The sequence below is a fragment of the Danio aesculapii genome, chromosome 24 (assembly GCF_903798145.1).
Source record: "Danio aesculapii chromosome 24, fDanAes4.1, whole genome shotgun sequence".
Taxonomy (NCBI): domain Eukaryota; kingdom Metazoa; phylum Chordata; class Actinopteri; order Cypriniformes; family Danionidae; genus Danio; species Danio aesculapii.
The window spans coordinates 17,498,546-17,521,775 of NC_079458.1; positions in this window are offsets into that span (position 1 = coordinate 17,498,546).

Sequence of the window (23,230 nt, forward strand, 5' to 3'; positions counted from 1 at the left end):
TACAGAAAACCTTGGTGTTTTAGTGCCCTAACACTGCCCTGAGGCAACAAAACATAATCTGGTGGGAGAGTATTTTATGATTGATTTATTTAAAATGATAGTGTAATATTTTTTTTCCTCCTAAAACAAAACATCATGGCATAGAGGGTTAATAAATGTGCATAACTAGAAAGATATGTCAGATTTTATTTAATTGCTAAATGTATTCTTTTATCTGTTAAGGTGGATATACCAGTTGAATTGCATTGTCAGATATAAGTGTGTTGCCTTGAAATTCACCTCTAGTGATGGAGCATCACAACAGGCTTCGAGTGTTTATTCGAGAGCAGAAACACTGAGTTCAGAAACAGCTTCAAAGCAAGGAGGACCTCTGTTGGTCAAGATCCAGCACTGCAAACTGAGCACGGACAACTAAATGGCCACTTCTCTCTCTCTGTTCATTTGAATTGCAAATTGTGAGTGCCATGGAAACAAATTTGTGAAAGGAAAATTTGCTGGTTCAGAATGCTTGAATCATTCTAGTGAACCGGTTCATCATGAACAGATGTCTCTCATAGTTTAAATTAATCCTTATCTAATCCTTAGTTCATCCTGAAGTGTCTTCTTTTTTATATCTAATTCATTAAATATCCAATTCATTCCAATGAATCAATTCATCTTGAACAGTCTTCTGTCTCTCATACCTTATTTGTAATGTTCAATTAATTTTAGTTCTCTTTCTCATACACTGTTTAGTTCATATATTAGTTGTGTATAAGTTCATTATGAGTTGGCTTCTGTGTTTGATTCATTCTTGTGAATCAGCTTTACAAGAACAGGCCTTTTGTTTTATTCTATTGAATCTTTTAATTCTAAACAGGTCTGTCTCTCCTTCAGTTTTAAATATCTGATTCATTATAGTAATTGATTCATCCTGAACAGTAAAAGATTTGACTCAGAGTTGTTTAAATGATTCATTGTTCCTCCGGATCTTTTGCCTGTTCGTATCGACGTCGTGAGAAAACAATACCAAATATGGTTTGTGCCGGATCCAGTAAAACGTGAACGCACCTTTCCCTTCAAACGCTAACAGCGCAGGTGTGTGTGGGACTGATCACAACTGAAGATGAGTGAACATTAATAAGTGAACATTCTGGTGATTAATGCAATAATCTACCCTGCAACAGGGGATTCATCAGTCATTTGTTAAAGGAAGGATCAGAAAACACTGTTGATGTATGGGACTTTGTCAGAGCTTGACAGGAACTTTACCAGGAGTACCCAGTTCATGGATAAGTTTCTCCCTCCATTTCACAAGTTAAGTTAGTGCAAATAAAATGGTTGCCTTGTTTTCTCTAGCTTGCAAAATATGTATTTAATTGTGTTTTGTTATTTGTAATCGTTCCATGCGGCTTATAATGTATCTGGGTAACTTTTTATATTCGCATATCGTTTTTAAAGCCACGTTGAAAATGAGACATGTGCTGCTTTATTTACAGATTTAAATGTATTTGTGAGCTCGCAATTCTCTGCCTTTTGTCTTTACTATGACCACCATTAGCTGTTCCTACAAAAAGTTTCAAAATAGTTCAGCTGTTCCCACTGCGTGGATTAATACTGAATGTCATTGACTACGTTTAAATGGACACCAATAATTCGATTTTAATGCGATTATAACAATACTCTGATTAAGAGTCTACCATGTAAACAGTGATTTTTTATTAATTTAATCAGATTAAGGTCATAATCAAACTAAAGAGAAATCAAATTAAGACGTGGATTATTGAAGTGCAGTACAGACATGTAAACACCTTAATCGAACTATTACCGCGATGTCAGGCTTTTCGCCGCGTTTTGCGGCAGGATAGTCCACACACGCACACCCACAACCACACAGACACACAGCTGTTTGGCACTCTTTGAGTCAGTGCATTCCACAGACACCTGCATCGTGAAATGCAGAGGTTTTTTCTTCCATTCAGCATGCGATATGAACTTCCATTAAAACAACAGTCTTCCAGCAGTTTATAGTTGCATCCAATATCTCGTTTGTCACAGGGGGGCATGCCCGAATGAAAGTGAAAGTGCCAAACTGCAGTTAAAGTCGACAAATTAATAATGAAACACCGATATTACATGAAACTCCGGAGGAAATGCGGATAGCGCGGTGACGCAATGACGTTCATCTAAGTATGTGCTATAACATATAAAACTGGATCATGAAAGAAACATTCAAAAAGCAACTCATGTAAACGCCTTAATCATATTATTGTCTTAATTAGATTAAGACAAATAATTCGATTACTGATGTCCATGCAAACATAGTCATTGTTAAGAGTAGACTAATATGCTGTTGTTAAACTGCATTGCTTTAATGCACTCCTGCATTGGGCTCATGCATATACTCTGAACTCTGACTACTTCAACAATGTTGATAAGCCATAGTGAGTGTTTCTCTATGTCTCGCGCTGAATGCAGTCAACCGATCGCAACAGACTGGGTCATCAGACCAATCAGCGCAAATTCGCATCGTGCTAAGGAGAAGGGATTTGGGAACAAATTAATCCCTGAACAAATCATATAGGAGTCGTTGGGATAATCATGTAAAAATAAATGCATATTAAAAGACAATGAAAGGCTTGTTAAACCTTGCATGCATATCAGCCAAAACTAAAATATGATCTTTTAATGCATAAGAGGGGCTCTTTAAAATGACACATTTGGTTTTATTGTTGACTAACCCAGAAGCCAATCAAATTGACATCAACACTGACGTCAAATAACATGTCAAAAATGAAAATTCATTTGACGTCAAAAACTTGATGTCCATTTGACATCCACACATCGATTCCCTTTTGACCACCAAAATAACGACACAAAAAGAATAGAATTTTTTAAGGTTTTCTTCATCTCAAAGATTTGTTTACAAATGACAAATTTACACTGGATTTTGTATCCCTTCAATGCATGTAACCTACCTTAATGTCAAATCAACATCATATTTACATCTAACATTGGTGTCAAAAAGCAGGTCTGTCCTTTAATTGATATTTGATGTGTTTTATAGAACACAAATATATAAATTATAATAATTATAAACACATTAAATGTGCAAGATGAGTCTGATTCCACCAAAGCGATTAAATTAAAAAGGCCTTGACCCATCATTGAGCTCATCAATTAGTATCTATAATTGAGTTAAATTCAGCAGCAGACATGCTAATAAAACCACACAGCATATCATCTTTAAATACATACTCTAGTTACAGCTTCCCGTCTTGCATCTGCTTTGCTCATTACCTGCCAATAACCCCCCAGCATCCCCGCTCCCCTCCCTTTCTCTGTATCATTTTATACAACTCTTCATTGCCGCCATCACTTGCATCACTTTCTGCCTGCTAGCGGTGTGTGTGTGAGTGTGTAGCTCTTTGATCCTTCTCGATCGGAGGATAAACACGGGTCCCGTCCTGCAGGAGAAAGCCATTATATGCACTCTGTGTCTGCAGCCGTCCGTCATGCATCGCGAGGCTCAGATCCCAGCAAATCAAAGATGTCCATTCTACCTCCAGCTCTGGCATGAATATTTATGCTTTCTGTGATGTAATTGCCTCCGTGCCACCGAGTTCATCAGATATGAAATAAAGCACAAGCAACAACCACACCCCTCTGTGCTCTGGCTTGTTATTGACAAGACAAAGTGAAATGCTGGAAAATAAATAAATAAATGGGAAAAAAAACCCTCCTGTGATTAGCATGCTCTGCAATTTGAAGGAAAGATGGTTATATAACGCTCCAGGCTGCGTCTGCGTTAGTATTCAGGACAGAACTGGCTCTTTCCTTCACCTGATGTGACTTTCTTTGTCTTTGTGACCATCTGGCCACAACACGCATTCACATACGCCACTGATGAGCTCGAGATCCATTCACATCTGACAGACTGTCATTCATTTGTGCATGATCTAACCTTTGCGTTTCAAGATCTGATGGAATTTAGACACATCCCAGTTGGTTTAGCAGATATTTCAGTACAGGCAGTCCTAATTTACTTCAAATCTGAAATGCGTAGAATGCTAATGGCTTTAGATTCCTTTAATCATTAATAATAATTAAAAAAAACTGTACAAAAAACGGTTGTGAATTTTCAGCCCAAGTCTGAACACTCAAAAAAAATTTTTTTACTGCTTGTTAAATCTTCTAATTTAAAATGAGCTGAATCAACACAGTTCCTGAGGGTTTTTTGGGGGGACAACTTAACTGTTTTAAGTTCAATCCTCTTACATTTGTAAAAACAATTGATCTAATCGATTTGTACAACATGAAGGAATTGTGCGGAACCCAGCATTTTTACAGTGAATAAATAAGAGAATCTAAAACAGAATATAAAGAGAGGGTTCACCCAAAAATGAAAATTCTTTTTACTTGCATTACACTTTTATTTGAGTTTTGATTTGAGATTGTTTCTTCTGTTGAACTTAAAAGAAGAGATCCTGATTAATGTTGGGGGAAAAACAACAATTGACTTCCATAGCATATTTTGGCCCAATCCCAAATATATATATTTTTTACCCCTACCCTTTTCCATTCCCCTTGGCCCTTAAAACAGAGTGTGGGCTTAGAAAGACCTGCACTCTTCATCATGTCATCATGATCTCTTGCTTCATATGAGATTGACGATCGCGACTGCTGTTGCTATTCCAGTAGCGTTATTTTTTTGGTATTTATCTTTAGGAAATCACAGAAGGCATATATCATGTTATCATTACAATATAATGTAGCAATAAGCTCGTAACTGTATATTTACACTCTGGCCATGTAAACACACAAAAACAACATTAACATTATAGCAGACATTGTGGAATATCCTCATCTATTCTCTCTAACCATAATTTTGCTGTCAGAAAAAGATGGCGAGAAAGAATGCTAAAATAAAACTCTGCCCTCTATTCAACAGTCAGTTTCAGCTGGATAGTAAAGTCACACAATACTAAAGTTCAATCAGTAGGATCTTGTGGTTCCTCTGAACTTTTGGCCCTTTTCACCTTCAGCATGTTCAAAGTGCACAAATCAACAATGAAATTATGCAAAACAAAGCAATGCATCACTATTGAGCAGCATTTTTCATTCATATAGTTATTTATTTTGATGAAATGGGTCGTCCAATTAGATTTGAGCTTTAGATGTCCTGTCCGGGTCTGCTGCTGCTCACAAAAGCAAAAGATTGGTGGCGCTAGAGCACAGAACGCAGTTTTGAAAGCCTGTGTTGGTCCAGAAGAAATGTGTTGCAGAAAAAAATGGATGTTTAGTGTTTGTGAACTTTGGTGTCAGAGAACGTATCTTTATAAAAGTCACAGCGACTACAAAACATCAACAACAAAAAAATGGAAGAAAATTTTTGGTAAGTTAAATTTTTTAATTAAAGTCAGCTTCCACATGTTTTCCCATACTGGTGCAATGTAAAAAATAAAAAGTTGACTCAACTTAAAATTGGCAACGTGCTGCACAGCTTTTTTTAGTTGACTCAACTTTTAACCCAAGTAGTGTAGTTGATTAGATTTAAATTGAGTCGACTAAAACAAAAGCTGTGCAGCACATTGCCTTACAAATTTAAGTTAGGTCAATGAGTTATTTATTTATTTTTTTACAGTTTGTTTAACTACAGGTATCTCCATCGTGGCTGAACATACTTGTAATTGACCAAATCGTGACATAAGCAAAAACATTTATTCTAGTTTGATAGATAATTTTTTATGTGTCTAAAACCACTTTAAAAGCGAAATCAAGGCTGCAGTGGGAAGAAACCCGGAAGTATTGCCTGGAGTCACATAGGAACGTTGTGTACTTGGCTGTATATCTTATCAGCAAAGAGAAAGTGACAGAAATTGATCATTTTTCAGCTAACGTTATCTTTCCCAAACACATGTTTTAGATGCCAGGTATATAACTCAAGTTAATGAACTGATTCTTTCACTATATTAGACTTTCACAATACTGAATTTCAGCATCAATTGGTTCTGAAATAAAAAAAAAAGTCAATTTCCCGCTAACATTTAAGCGCTGCTGAGCACGTTCTTAAACACAGCTGATTTGCCATAGTATTCACCAGTGCTCAACAGAAATGACTGTGATTGGCCGTGAAGGTCATCAGTCCACTGCACTTCACAGATGTTTACCGAGTGCAAACACAGACGAGCGATCTGCTGATGAATCATCTGATCCTCACGGCTTTAAAACGCTCCAGTGTTTGTGTATCTGTGTTTGCACTTGGTAAGGAGCGGTAAACTGATGACCTTCACAGCCAATCACAGTAATTTCTGTTGTGCACAGGTAAACACAATGGCAAATCAGCGGTGTTTAAGAATGCACTCAACGGCGCTTAAATGTTAGCGGGAAAATCTACGCTTTTCAAAATTTCGGTACTGGGACAACACTATTACAGACAACACTAGGTCGTGCTACAGAGGACTGCATTGTTTTATCATACACCGGGTTACTTAGGCTGGTGCAGGGAAGCGTCCTAACAATGTTTACCTGGTGCCATGAACTGAATCCTAGGAGAACACTTAAACGTATTACTCTTAAAGAGATTATGATTGTTTGATGCCTAATAAGATTTTAATTGTTTAAATTAAACTTAGCTAAATTATATTAAAGTGGTGTTAACACCATATCTGCATTCTGAAATCGCGGCAACAGCTGGAGGTTTGTAGTCCACAGCATGTTTTTGCAATGTTTACAGTGCTGATCCTATACTTCCGGGTTTCCAACACAATCTCATGGTAATTCGTAACTTTTTGATTTAGTGGCTAATTCATACGAATTCGTACGATCTAATTCGTACAATTTAGTATGATTTGCTCATCCGCCAATGACGGTTGGGTTTAGGGGTGGAGTTAGGTGCCACGCCTCCTTTTTAAAATCGTACAATTTCGTACGACTGAACTCTAGCCACTAAACTGTCAAAACGTAAAATACCTACATTTTCTCGTGAGATTAGGCTGGGGTTTCTTCCCACCACAGCCTCACTCTCGCTTTTTTAAATGTCTGCCACGTGAAATAAGTGTATTGCATGTTTTGCAGCCAAGTGGAAATGACTTATGTGAGACATGCACAAAGAAAAACAGAAATGATAGCTAGGTTCAACTCTCTTTTTTCTGGAAATCAAATCATATAGCTTGCGGTTGTTCATGTGACAATGTGAAGTAAAACATTTGCATTATCAGATTTGTAAATATGTCTGGAAATGTTGAGTAATCTATATCGAAAAGGACTTTATGATTCCTGTATTTCCAGAATGAACACAACAGCAAGGCTCTGACCTAAAATTTTTAAACTTGGGATGTTTTATAAGTATTCTTATAAAGATTCTGCTAAAATGAAAGCATTTCTCTGTGATAAATCCTACTGTGATGAATCTTGTGAAGTGACCCTCAGTGGTAAATTCTCTTCATCCGCAACCACTGCTGAGACGTGGAACTTCACAGAAATTGTGCAATACTGAAGTTCTAAGAACTTTTTTCCCCCCTCAATCTTTTGGGTTTATTTGGCACATTGTTTGTTTGTCCTGGATCTGTCAATCATGCGTTATGTGACAGATTAGAGAATAAAAACCAAAAGGATGGGAAAGACAGAATGCGGTAATCACCAGCATCATCCACTCTGTGGAATAAGACCCAGTTCTGTCACGCTTTCCCTCAGAAAAGCTTATAAGAGTAAAAGACTGCTTGAAAAAGAGTCAACCTTTATTTCCAGATAGAGAGCGGTCAGTAATTTTGCTCCTAGAGAGGAGGCATGAATATATTTGTTTGCAAATTAACAATTAAGAAGATGTGGGCTACAGTATATTTATGGGGAACATTCTCAGACCTCTCATATCTCATTTGAATATCTGATTCATTATAGTGAATCACTTCATTGTAAACAGACCTTTCTCTCGTATATATATTCTTGAGAATGTCTGAGTAATTTTATTGAATACGTTTTTCCTCTTTCATATTTAGTTCATAACATTTGATGCATTCTAGTGAATAAGTTTGTCCTTTTTCTATCGCTCTCATATTTGGTTTCGAATGCCCGAATCAACAAATCATCAGTCTCTAAATTGTTGTCATTTTTCGTTTTTTAAATTTGCATATTTGTTTTTTATATGTATATATAATTTGGTACTGAGAGTAATTAATATTTTTAAAGGGATGGTAAAAGCAAGAAGCAAGAATGTGATTTTTATTTTATTTTTATTTTTGTGTGAAAATCTATTGCATTTTTAAATGACTTGGATTTGTGGATAAGTCCTAAAATAACCTTTTAATTTTTGGCAATAATATAATTATAATAATAATAATAATTTTTTAATTATTAAAAAATTATTTGTTAATTCATTTAAATACTTAAGTAAAATGGAAAATGTTTTATTGTCTTTATATAGTTTAGACTTATAATGTCAGAATCATTCTACTGAATCATTTCATTCACAAAGTTTATTAATTGACTCACAAATGTGAGTCCCCGTATTGTTGACATTTTTGATTTGATATCATCACCCTAATTAAGATTGTTTAAGCTGCCAAAACCTCACAGTCATTAATGATAAAACATTGCACTTTTAAACACACTTTTAATCAGTGTATTGTGGATTGTGTGTGATGGCTCAATGTCTGACACTATACAATTGTTATTAAAATAATATATTAAACAGCCTTATATTTCAGCTCTATTTTTAGTGTTCCACTTTATTATGAAAAACACAGCCTGATCTCACGAGAAAACAAGTATTTTTGCGTTTTGTCAGTTTAGTTCATACAAATTCATACGAGTTCGGTCGTATGAGAACGTACGATTTTAAAAAGGAGGCGTGGCACCCAACCCCACCCCTAAACCCATCCGTCATTGGATGATTAGCAAATCGTACTAAATTTAAGAATAAATACGCACGAATACATACGAATTAGACACTAAATCAAAAAGTTACGAATTGCAGTGAGATTGTGTTGGAAAAATTTTGTATGATTTGAAAAATGTTTTATTTGAAAGTTTTCTCCCATAAGATTAAAATTGAACCCCTAATGACATATGAACAGTTTTGACAATGTCCTTGTTTCTTCTCAGGGGCTTTGAAGAGGACCCTTGTGTATGGGGGGTCAGAAAGCTCTTGAATTTCATCTAAAACATTTTCATTTGTAGTCTTACACATTCAAAGTGGCGTAAGGTTGAATAATTAATGCAAGTATATTTGGGTGGATTATCCCTTTCATTTATTCAAAGAAATTAGTTATTGTGAGCATATGTAATGTTCTTGTCTGCTATCTTGTATGCTAAATTATTTTTTGTATAAAGCGACTATATTGTCATCATTCAGGATAAAAATACATTGAGAACTGTGATACACTGTAAAAAAAACATCATATGATCAGAAAGTTGTTATAATTTTATATAAATATATAATAATGTTGTTATATATTTTTTATTTTTATATTAGTTAGACTGATTAAAATAAGTTGCTTTAAGTTAAAAAACATTTAAGCTGAACGTAAAAATGTAAATTGATCATGTTAATTTGATAATAAGTTATATGTTATGTATTGAAGAGGTAAAATGTGTCATTTTTACTGTTGTATGAACTAATGCATAATTATATGGAGTCATGATTTTGCAATCAAAATATGTAATTATAATGGAAGTCAATAGGACAAAAACAAGCCATGAACATAATGAAAGGGTAGTAAATTGCCCAGTGTATTGTTGAATTTTCCCAAAATATGTGTCAAAATAAGATTTGTCACAAAAAATCATTCCATTTTCTGAAACACAGAAAATGCTGTGGCCAAATTAAGCCTCAAAAGCACCCCAAAGATGAAAACATGCCCAAACAGCACACAAGGGTCAAATGTTTAATGAAATGTAAGATAAAATGGCTTGTAAGGTTAATTTTGCAACCACAGATTTTTTTGCAGTGTGTGTAAAATGAAGTCCAAACAGATGAATGTAAAGCTCTGTCCATGTTAATAAGTGCTGTGATTTTAAAGCCTGGCCCCTCAGGCTTCTTTAGATCCAGGAGCCTAGTTGAACTTCTCACCTCCTTATGTCTGTTTGCTGGATTTGAAATAACCCAGATCTGCCATAATCCAGGTTGGCAGAGCTGCAGTCTCAGAGTTAGTCTGCCTCAGTCCGGGTCTGCAGCTTTATTAAATGCACAGGTCAGCATATGGTTCTATGGCAGAACAGAGAACTTTAGCAGGGGACAGAAGGAAGAAGAGGGCCAGAGGAGGGGTGACAACAGTGGTAATCGGATCATTGGCTAAAACAAGCTGAGTCAATGGGATCAATAGAAACTGCACATGCAGCAAAGAGCCTTTAATGGCCTTTAATCTCCATTAGGAGGAGAGAAGGTTCAGGCCCCCTGCAAGGCAGATTTGGGAGGAAAAATCTTCCCAACTTTTTGGGATGACTTAGGCATTATCTTCTGAGTAGATTTTGTTTTGTTTTGTTTTTGTATATTATTATTATCGTATTTACACACATACACACACACATTTATAAAAATGCTGACCAAAACATTACTCCAGACAAATGTAATATAGCAATTATAACAATTAATGTTATATAGCTTATATAACAATTAAGTCAATTAATAAATGGTCACTTTTAACAAGATTTCATATTGGACGCATCAATATATTAAAAATGAATGTACTCCCAAAGTTCTTGTATTTATTTCAATCAACTCCACTGCCTCCACCGCAAAAATTTTTCCTTAATATAATGAAAATTATTTCCAATTTTATTTGGACAGATCGACGTCCCAGACTAAAGCTTTCTCTTTTATGTCTACCATCTCAACGTGGTGGGTTGCAGATGCCTAATCTTAAATGGTACTACTGGGCAGCTAAACTAAGAGAAGCAATGTTTTGGTTAACAAATGAAAAACCCCATTCCTTGGTTATAGACTGAAATCAGTACAACTGAGCAGTTGGCTTTGAATCTATACTTGTATTCAGCACCACTATCTAAATAATAAAAAAAAAAATACATCTAATCCTTTCGTTAAAAATACTATTGTGGTATGGTATGAAGCGTTGAAACATCTATTGAAAGGTTGCACAACTATTGAAATTTATCCCTATCAGGGGTAACGCTAACTTTATACCTGGGACTTATGATGCTGGCTTTAAAATATGGGCTTTAAAAGGTTTGAGTAAGCTGAGTGATTTATTTAATAATGAAACGTTGCTCAGTTTTCAAGAATTAAGACAAAAGTTTGATTAACCTAAAACACATTTTTTAAAAATATCTTCAAATAAAAAAATGTTAATAATAAAACACAGCATCATTCTCCCATTTGCCAGATATATCGTCTTTAGAATATATTACTTTAAACCATTTTGATGGGGGTGGCCAAATTTCTTTATTTTACAGATTAATTTCCAGTAATTGCAAGGAAAGTACAGAAGTAAACGTTTGGCATGGTGTCAAGATATGAGAGAGAGTATCACAGAAGATGAGTGACAGTGTATGTCTGAATGCACAAATCCAGACTATTAATACACAATTTAAACTTCTGCAATTTAAATGGAATATGAGACTTGATAAATAACTCCAGAATTACTTCCCAAATTTAATCCAAACATTTCTGATCAATGCGTAAAATGCAATAAAGAGATAGAAACCCTATATTATTGTTTATGGAAGTGCCTTTTGGTTAAACATTTTTGGGAGAAAATTCAAAACTTTTATCCATGGTATTAAATCAGGATGTACCCAAATGTCCAAAACTGTGTATTCTAAATATTTTTCCTATTCCAAGCACTTTTACTAGTTCAGATAATAAACTGTTAACTTTCTGTTTATTACATGCAAAACTTATAATAGCTTGTTTTTGGAAATAAACCGAAAGCTCGCATTTTGCACAATGGTTGTGAGAATTGTCTCATTGTTTGGCTTTAGAAAATTTAACTTATAGAGTCAAGAGAAAACCTGAGAAGTTTTTCAAAATTTGGGATCCCTTTGTAGGATTCCTGAAGGAAGCTGATACAAATCTTTCCTCTGTATAACTTGTATTACCTGCTATTGATATACCGTGGATGTTATATGATGTACCTTTATATTGTATGTGTAAGTACATGCATTTACTTATATGTTTGTATATTTGTATTGTTATTTTTTATGTATTTCTTGTATTTTTTTCTATTTTATTGTTTTAATTTTATTTATTATTATTAGTATTTTGTATGTTTGGTTTAGATTTTTGTAGTACATGTTAAAAACTACTAATATTAATAAAGACAGTGTTAAAAAAAATGTCTGAAACAATAAAAATCCATTTAGTCTTGTACAAAATATCAATCCAATGTTTTCAATATAATGTTTCTTGCACTGAATTAGCATATTTCTGAAGGATCATGTGGCAAAACTCAGCTTTGACATCCAATGACAGTTTTTTAATAAATGACCATTTTAAAATATTAAAGCAAAAAAAATGTTTATAATATATTTAACCACACAGTGCTTTAAATATAAAGATAACAAAATAAATCATTAAATGAGAATAAATACATCCTTACTAAATAAATGTCTAATTTCAACATCACATGGGGGACCAAAAAAAATGAGGGGACCAAAAATATGAACGATTTTTCAGTGACAAATATGTGCAACTTGATCATGAAGCCATATTAAAGGGGATCTATCGTGTGAAAATACTTAATCACGTGTGTGGCAGCAGTGTGTGAATATAGCCAGCCTCTAATGGCAAACATTAATTCATTATGCAGAAACACTTTGATTGACATTCTCTCTTTGCACATCATCAGAGGTGTAAAGACCCAGACTGATCTCACAAGAAAACGTAAGTATTTTACGTTTTGTCAGTTTAGTGGTTACGAGTTCAGTCATACGAAAATGTTTGATTTTAAAAAGGAGGCGTGGCACTCAACCCTACCCCTAAATCCAACTGTCTTTCGGGGATGAGCAAATCGTACTATATTGTATAGGAATTAGATCGTACAAATTCATACAAATTAGCCACTAAATCAAAAAGTAACGAACTGCCGTGAGATTGTGTTGAAAGACCCGCCCATTAGAAACAGCCCTGAGTGAGAAGCAGCCGTCTGCCATATAGTAAAACCTATAAGGGGCAGTTTCAAAGTTATAAAGCATTATTTGTGAGGTATTTTAAACTGAAATGTCACACACACACTAGGGGCATCATAGACTTATTTTGCATCCTACAAAAAGGGGTATAATAGGTCCCCTTTAAAGTCATGAAGGTATATTTAAATCCCTCTATCACAAGTTAACCTGAAATCTGAAGGATACTGAGATTTATTTAAAACTTCTGTAGTTACAAAAATGCAAACTAAAAAAAGTGATCAAAGTCTCCTAGACAACATACACTATAACATTTAAATGCTTTCATCTTACCATAACATTTTTCCATCTCTAATTTAGCTCCACATTACAGTTGAAGATTATTTATCATTTTGACCCCCCTCAGCAACATAGAGTGCAGCTTTAAAAATATAGATCCATCACATGTACTATTTGGTCTTACATGGCAATGTTTCTATTTCTTCAAATTCAGAAAAATATGTGATTTGACAAAGATTGACCGTGTTAGAATGCATAATGTTACGCTAATACATATTGTAATTACACACTATTGTTATATTTTCTGTTAACACTTTACAATAAGGTTGCATTAGTTGATGTTAACGATGAATGTTGCTAACATGAACCAACAATGAACAATACAATTATTGCAGTATTATTCATCTTTGTTATTGTGAGTTAATGCTAAATAAAGTTTGTGAATAGTTCTTGTTAATTGACAGTGCATTAACTAATGTTAGCTAACTTGAATTTAGATTTTAATTATGCATAGTAAATGTTGAACTGTGAATAATAAATGCTGTACAAGTGTGCTGTACACTAATGTTGATGTTATTTCCATCTGGGGATACTCATCCCCAGGCCTCTAGAGATTGTGCAGAGCCCTTGATGTGATCCATGTCCTGTGAAGAGATGAGATGCCAACCCTAGAGGACTTATAGAGGTCTCCATAAACCTGGACCAGGTTGTATCCTGAGCAGATGCAGTGGTGGTCATGGAGGAGTGGAGAGAATAAGACTGATTTCTGACAGACGAGTTTCCGTATTTATCTCGTGGGCCAGCCTGATCACCCGTCGGTGACCTACTCATACCTGCAGCTCACCACAAGAAGTTTGGCTAGAGGAGAAATGGTCGTGCCCATCTAAGCCTATTCTCTTATAAGGTTTTTTTTTTTTTTCCACTTTCATCAATTAGTGAAGTTTTGTTCCTTGTCGCTGTCGCCGCTTGCTTGGTTGGGACTTGTGGAGCTGCGCATCGATGGATTTGGTCTTCAGCGTTTGGACTTTCAGCAGTGTAAATTAAACTACACTGAAATGAACTAAACTGGACTGACACATATTCAATGTGAATATACTAGAACTTCTATCTTAAGCTGTTTGACACAATCTACATTGTAAAAGCGCTATAGAAATAAAGATGAATTGAATTGAATTAAACCGTATTATAAAGTATGACCCATTTTTTTATTAACACAGTGAAAGAAGAAGTGAGATGATTTTTAGATCAAACTAACCATCATACTGTACGTTTTCATTTTAATTTAGTTCTTATTCCTTGCAAAGCCCTTTCACATGGATCAATAAACTAATTTTTGAGCAAGCGCTCGTCCTTATGAAGCTTCATCCTAACCTTGCTCTCAGGCATTTCTCTTCAGTTAAATACGCCAGTTGCTTCAAAGCCAGCCGAATCAAAGGCCTTTGGCTCTGCCTCTCATCTCTTTCTAATTGGCGGTGCTGAGGCTTCGAAAAAACATCTGTAGAAAAACTGAACTCCATTCAGCTGCATCACAATCAGTCAGCTTCCTCTGATTTAATTGAATTCATTCAGTTTGTCCGTCATGACAAAATGCTAAAGTCTTGACTGCAGCTTTAAACTTTAGGATGATAAAATGTTCATGTCACTTTAAGACACTTTAATAAATGTTTGATACTAATCGGCTGATACAGATTCATCTTAACTGATAAAGTTAATTCATTTCTCTTTTATGAGTTCATGCTCAGCTTTACTTTTTTATGTGAATAGTGGCACATTTTATTTTTGACTAAGTGTGATTACAAACAATTATTATTGAAAATGTATATGGAAGTTTTGTTTAATCATTAGTAGGGCTGCACAATATATCATTTCAGCATCGATATCGCAATGTGCACCTCTGCAATAGTCGCAGGCTGTGCACTGTTGAGACACATGAGATTTGTAGATTCACTGAAGAGTTTAACCATTAAGTGAAAGTTTATTATCTCTTTGTGTTTCAAGGCCTGAGACTGTAAGCCAGGGGTGTCCAAACTCAGTTCTAGATGTCCGGTGTCCTGCATAGTTTAGCTACAACTTGCTTCAACACACCTACCTGGAAGTTTCTAGTATAGCTAGAAAAAGCTTGATTAGCTGGTTCGAATGTGTTTAATTGGGGCTAGAGCTAAAATATGCAGGACACCGGCCCTCCAGGACCGAGTTTGGACACCCCTACTGTAAGCATTCAGGCACTGGAGAGTCTAAAGCATTTAAGTATCAAGAAATTGTGCAGTTTGTAACTTTAATAAAGATTTACTTTACTGAATTATTTATACATCGAAAAACATTACATGATTGTTTTTTACATTTAATTATTAATTTTGTATCTAAATATTTAGACTCCCCCAGAAAAGCATAAAACTCTTTTTCACTTTTATTTTGCCCTTTTTGTATTTATCCATGCTTTTAATCCTAACAATGAATTACATGCTACTTTTAAGTAGTTTATTTATATTTTTTGCTGTGATCAATCTATTGAATTCATTCCAAATGAGCTTTTGAAGACATCTGGTGAAATTGTAATTATATTGGAATATATATTGCAGAAAAACAAAATATCGCAATGCCAGATTTATTCCAATATCGTGCAGCCTTAATCATTAGTTTGCAGAATAAAATCATAATGATATTTAACTCAAACACCCAACTATCAATCATAAATCCAGAGAAACCGAGAATCATCAAGTACTGCCTTAAAAGAGACCTATTATGCAAAAATCACTTTTATAAGGAGTATAACCACAGTTGTGGCAACAATCTGTGAATTTAAACAGCTTCCATTTGTAAAAAAATATATATATATTAACTTTATTAATTAAATTATTAATTATTAATCTATTAACCGCCCACTAGTGACGATTTCTCCCTTATAGCTGCACAAGATGGCGCCAGTGAGCTTTCGGGACGCAAGTGTGTGTGCTATGAACTATGAATAAAGGGGTAAAGATTTCGGATTTTAGTTACCAAAAATGAGCATGTTTATAATAAAAAAAAAACTAAGTATTTTATCCGCGACAGGAGAGAAGATCCTCACTACATTGCTGCACACCTCGGTGCTCTATTTTGTTTTTATTTTTTCCCTGTTGATGCTTGTGCTCAGTGGTTACTCAAATTCCATTGGGGTCACTTCAGTCCTAAAAAACTGCAAGTGTGTAGTGTACATCCTAAAGACAATTTTGTTTTAACACATGGTGGACTGAGGAAACTTATGAAAAGGAGTTACTCCCTGTCATTTTGCGTGGAACAATTATATTCTTCCCACACCAAGAGACTAGGGTCATCGATCAAGATGATCTGTCCCAGTGACATCTCCGTCTGACTGCGAGATAAGCGAACCACAAGCAGCACCTGATCATGTTTATATATCATGACTACATGTATATGCATATAAGTGTGAATATATATTTTGTAAACACACTAAAGAAGCATTGTATTTTATTAATAGGATGTACATGGCAGCATTGTGTTTTGTAATTGAGTATCTAGCAAATTGTGTGTATTATGCAGGAGCGAAATAAAATCACCTCAGCAAGCCCATATTTATGTGGAGCACGACCGCTACAAAAAAGACATGATCCCAACAGAATTTGAGGAACCACCAAGCACGAATTTTAGTATCAACAGGGAAAGAATGAAAGCAATTTAGTGCACTGTCACTGATAAAATTCTTTGTGTTTTTTTATTTTAAACATGCTCAATTTTGGTATAGAAAATGTGAAATCTTCAACTCTTCCTTCAGTTCTTTACAACCAGAAGTAAACGCGTGCACACTTGTGCCTCAGAAGCTCGCCGGCGCCATCTTGTGCACCTACCCCATTAGCATAAGAAGTGAGTCTTGTTTTTGAATCAGCCACTATGCTGACACATGGGCATTTGTAGCTCCGCTCTTTTTTGAAAAGAGCACAATCTCTTTTGAATTTAAAGCTAAACTCATCAAAATGAAACATTTTGAATCAAAGCTTAAAAGTGGAGTCGTAAAACATTATTTCTGCGGTCTTTTGAGATGAAATTTCCCATACACACTCCAGGGACATCAGAGATTCATTCTTGTAAAAAGTGGCATAATTGGTCCCCTATAATGTTTTCGATGCTACAAAATGTTCTATAGATGGATTCACATTGTGCTTTCTGCATAACACATTTCTGCAGCTCTATTAATTTGCAGTGATTAATCTGAGATGTGTTTGTTCAAAAGGGCCTACTGTGATCTGATCCGACTTCTCAAAAAAAAAAAAAAAAAAAAACAAGGGCCAGGAAAACCTAAACCAACACAAAGGCTGATGAAATAAAAACCATCATTTGCATATTCAGCCTTTGTTCTTTTCATGCCTGTGAGGCAAACTGGCAATTAGCGGCAGCGCAGCAGAGGTTATTAATAGCATTGACCGTGTTGAACAAACTCACCTAAAAAACAGTAAAGGAAAGCGTTTAGCAGTTGAAGCCAGATGGGTGTACTGATACATACGCAGAACATGAGCGTGATAAAGTCTTAATTCAAAGCCTCTTTCTTGGTAATTACAAGTTTTTGTAGAAAACAGACAGAGAGCAGAGGGACTCTCTTGGCAAGCCACCATTAATTGACTTTGCAGAGGTGCAGATTGGACAACAAGTGCCATGCTCATGCTGTAATTGCCTGATTAAAGATGAAGGGCTTCTGGGTGAGAGAAACCAAAGCTCTGCCTTTAACAGGGAAATGACATAAGAGCTTGTCATCGGGTTCATGTAGCTGCACTTTTCTTCTCGAATCAGCCAGAATGTTTCTCATCAGGAGACTGTTTAACAGGTAGTGGAACAGAATACTTTTTTAATAGCTTTTTTTTTTTTTTCACTTCTGTTGCTCTTTTGTATAATACAGTTGTGAAAACGACATTCAATATGTGACACATATGAAAAATATATTTATATGACTCAAAAGGACCACTGGATTTAATTATAGACCATTCTGTTAATAGATAAATAGATAAAACTAAAAAAGGAACAAGGTGAACAAACTGCATTTTTAAAATAACAAAATTAATTGTGGTTATAGATAAATAGAGAGATCTTGAGAAGTAATCTTGATTGCTTTTTGCATTGCAGTTGATCTATAATAAAAATTAATAAACATTTTATGAAAATTTTACTGGCTTTAATTTTGGTCATCATTAAAGAAAATTACATTTTCCTAATCATTGTAATGTTCTGTACCTTATATTCAACTTAATGTAGTATAATGAATTTTTGATATACATATGTGAAATACATTGGCACACCAATCATCACTTATTTTACATATCATCACATATTTTACATATATGTTGATTTGATTATCAAATCAACTGCATAATCATAATCAACTGCAATGCAAAAAGCAAATCAAGATATATATATATATATATATATATATATATATATATATATATATATATATATATATATATATATATATATATATATAGTTGAATTATTAGCCCCCTGAATTATTAGCCCCCGTTTATTTTTTTTCCCACAATTTCTGTTTAATGGAGAGAAGATTTGTTTAACACATTTCTAAACAGAATAGTTTTAATAACTCATTTCTAATAATGACAGTAAATGACAGTCCATGATGACAGTAAATAATATTTTACTAGATATTTTTTAAGACACTTCTATACTAGGCAGGTTAGGGTAATTAGGCAGGTTATTGTATGATGATGGTTTGTTCTGTACACTGTAAAACCCAATAAGTTAACGTAACTCAAACCATTTGAGGAAACCAATTGCAACAAACCATTAAAGTTCAAAAACTAATCCTAATGAGTACTGTGAACTTAATCCATTTGAGTAAACGAAGCAATTTTAGTACAGTAAAATCCAATAAATGAAGAGAACTCAAACCAAAAGAGTACTGTAAAATCCCATAAGTTAAGGCAACTCAAACTCTTTGAGGAAACCGATTGCTACAAACCATTTAAAAAAACTGTTAAAAAAACTAATCTGTATGAGTACTGTGAACTTACTCCATTTAAGTTGAAGAAATGAGGTATTTAATAAACTCATTACCTTCAAAACTGATTTCAAAACTCTTTTTAAATGAGTAGAATTAACTTTTAGTTAATTTTGAGTTAACTACACTTATTTAATTTGATAAAGTTGACTGTTGGGTTTTATAGTATCAGCGTAAAGCCCTGGTTATTTTCTAAACAGCACTGTTGTTTAATTAAATAATGATTTATATCTGAATAAATAAATAATATATTTATCCTTCAATAGTTCAAGCTTTGCAAAGGCCCTTTAGCAGGCAAAACTGAAATGTATTAGACAATGGTGCAACATTTCTGAAATAACAAAATTAACTGCGGTTCCAAATAAGTAAATATAAAATGTGACAGAAAATGTTAGTTTACATCTTGATTGCTTTTTGCATTGCAGTTGATTAATAATCAAATTAATAAACATTTTATAAATATTTAGTTACTGGCTTAATTTTTGTTGTCACTGAAGAAAATTAAATTTCCCTAATCATTGTAATGAGTTCTGTACTTTATATTCAACTTAATAATGTAATATAATGAATTTTTGCTATATATGTAAACTACATTGGCACACAAAACGTTTTATCTATTAGAATTTTGTGATTCTTTTATTAAATAATAAGTTATATCTGTGTAGCTTTATTTCATTGTATGTGGGAGTGTTCTAAAATCAGTTGTTTTTGGGTTAAAATACTGAATATTGTAAGTTGGTAAAGTAATTCCTCTCGATCCCAGCTTGTGTATTATGCACATTTGTCCATTTCACTTTAATGTGACCAAACATGAAAGATTGCTGTTAATTTTATGTTTGCTGGAAGCTAAACATGTAATTGCATGTTTTAAGAAAAAAAAGAAGAGAGTGGATCATCTCAGTGGATAAAGGGGATGACCTCTTGCCTTGCCTTAGATAAGATAACCTATTTAAAAAAACAAAAACAAAATTCATATCTTTTGGTCTATTTGAAAAATATTCTATGACTTTTTGGAGAATCTAGACTCTTCTTGAACTGACAGACATTGAAAGTATATAGATCAGACATATAAGTTATTGCTGTATTATAACATTATAATATTACATAATATTAATATTGTTGTTTATTTATTTTTTCCAATTGTGTTAAGTTATTTTGAATCTATACTATTCTTGTTTATTTTTGTATTATTTTTTAATTATTTATTTTATTTTATTTATTTTTTGCTAAACTGAAAAATGTAAACTTTGTCAATTTGTTAAAAAAAAGTTATATCTGCATATCCCAATGTATATTTTATATTGATAAGGACATTGAGAGATTCCAAAAAAAGTCAATAAATAAATATTAAAATTATATATGTAAGTTCAATAGTTTAAGCCCTGCAAATGCCCTTCAGCAGGTAAAACTGAAATGTGTTAGACAATAGCGCCACCAAATGGAGGGTGAACACAGCTCAGCTCAAATCTAACCAACAAACGAATGAACGCGTGGATTTTTCACTGTGAAATCGGTATAAAATTGCTTTACATTTTGTACAAGTCATTTTACACATTGTACTTTAAACGAGTATTAGTTTTTCCATAGAATTAGCATCCCAAAAATCATCTCCCTGAAAGAATGCAGTATTAAATATTACATATTGCATAATATTCAAATATATCATATTAAAACTAGCTCTGGTAGTCCTGCCTTGTGACACATACATAAATCCAAACCTGCTGCAGTCAAGACAACTTTCAGTATTTGTTTCCATAAATCTATATTTATTTTTTTCAAATCAGATTAATCACATCATACCTCAGTTAGCATCAGCATCGTTAATAAGCATTGATTTACAGTAACCTATACAAACATGGCCTTATTATACCGAAGCACACAGAGGAAAGGGGCAGAAGGCGTCTCTTTTTGCCACAGTGTCATCATCGTGCTCATTCCAACCATAAAACGTGAACCCAAATCATCTGGTCCAGTTTTTCTTACCCACAACCTCCTGTACCGAGAACAGCTTAAAATGGCAGCTTCCAGTCAACAAACAGGATATAGCAGAGACTGTAATTACTTTGCATTACTCACAGACGTTTGAGAAGATCAAGTCTTCTCAGAAGAGCCGCTGGAAACATTCAGACCATAGCAACAATATTAATCTATCAATCAATCGATCTATCTATCAATATAATCAAGACCTAAATAGATTGGTTCATTTGCTTGGCCTCAGTATATACTTGCAAACGGCAAAACTGAAAGTTCTCATGCATTATGAATTTGGACAATACAAATAATGTTCTGCATCCATTAAAATAAAGAATTGGAAAATCTCGTTTTCTCAGAGTTCTTTAAACTGGATTACATTCTGAAAGGAAAAACTAAAAAATAGATAATGTGGAGAAAATTATGTTCACACTGCAGCTTCAGCAATTCAGACTGAATCCTGATTACATTCTGAAAGAGACAAACTCAAAATGTTGGAACGCTAAACAAAGATATTGTTTGTTTTAGCTAGTAAGTGACCAAATTCAACAGAATCGCTAAAGATACGATCGATTTTAGCTAGTTAGTAACATATACTATAGGAGAAAACTGCCTCATTCTCACTTAACTTTTGGCAATTCAGAATAAATCCTGATTACATTCTGTGAGGGAAAAAAAAACATTTAAATGTGGGTTCACCAAATATTAATATTTTTTATTTTAGTTCGTGAGTCAGAGCTTCAGCAATTCCAACTGAATTCTGATTACAATTTGAAATAAATTCCAAAGTTTGTATAGCTAAGCAAGGACATTGTTTGTTTTAGCTGAGAAAAATATCTCATTCTCCCAGAGCCTCTGCAATTTCAAAGGTTGGATTACATTCTAAAATAAAAAAACTAAAAATGTGGACAATGTGGAGAAAATTATGTTCACACTGCAGCTTCAGTAATGCGGACTGAATCCTGATTACATTTTGAAAGAGACAAACTCAATACATTGGATAGATAAAACGGAATATTAAGCAAGTGAGTCACCAATAGGAGAAAACGGTCACATTCTCACCGAGCTTTATCAATTCAGACTTGATCCTGATTATAGTATAAACAAAAATAAATACAAAATGTGGATTCACAAGCAAGGAAACAAGTATTTTACGTTTTGTCAATTTTGTGGCTAATTCATACAAGTTCAGTACGATTTTAAAAACAAGGCGCAGCACCCAACCCCTCCCCTAAACCCAACCGTCATTGGGGGATAAGCAAATCACTAAATTGTACAAATGTGGTTGTACGAATTTATACGAACTAGCCACTAAATCAAAAAGTTACAAATTGACATGAGATAGCGTAGGATTCACTGAAACTGGATAATGTTTATAGTAAGTCACCTATAGGGGAAAAATATCTTTCAGAGATTCAGCAATTCCAACTTAAGCTAAATTAAATAGTCACCTTCTCACTCAATTTCGGCAATTCAGACAGAATCCTGATTACATTCTGAAAAAGTAAAAATCTTAACGTTGGATCACTAAACAGGGAAAAACAAAAATATTTATTTCAGCTAACGAGTCACCTATAGGAGAAAATCGTCACCTTCTCACTCAACTTCGGCAATTCACACTGAATCCAGATTTTATAATAAAAGCTCTAATTTAGCTAGTAATTTAATAGACTTTCTCATTCTTACTGAGCTTTGCCGAAACATTCTGAAAATGATAAACGTGGCATCGCTAAACAAGGATACAATTTATTTTTAACAGCGATGACAAAATGATCATGTTTTCAATGAGATTCGGAAATTTGGATTGAATTCTGATTACATTATGAAAGGGTAAAATAAATCAATTGTGCGATTGCAAAACATGGACTTATTATATTAGCTAGTAACTCACCTATAGGAGAAAACTGTTAGCTTAAGAAA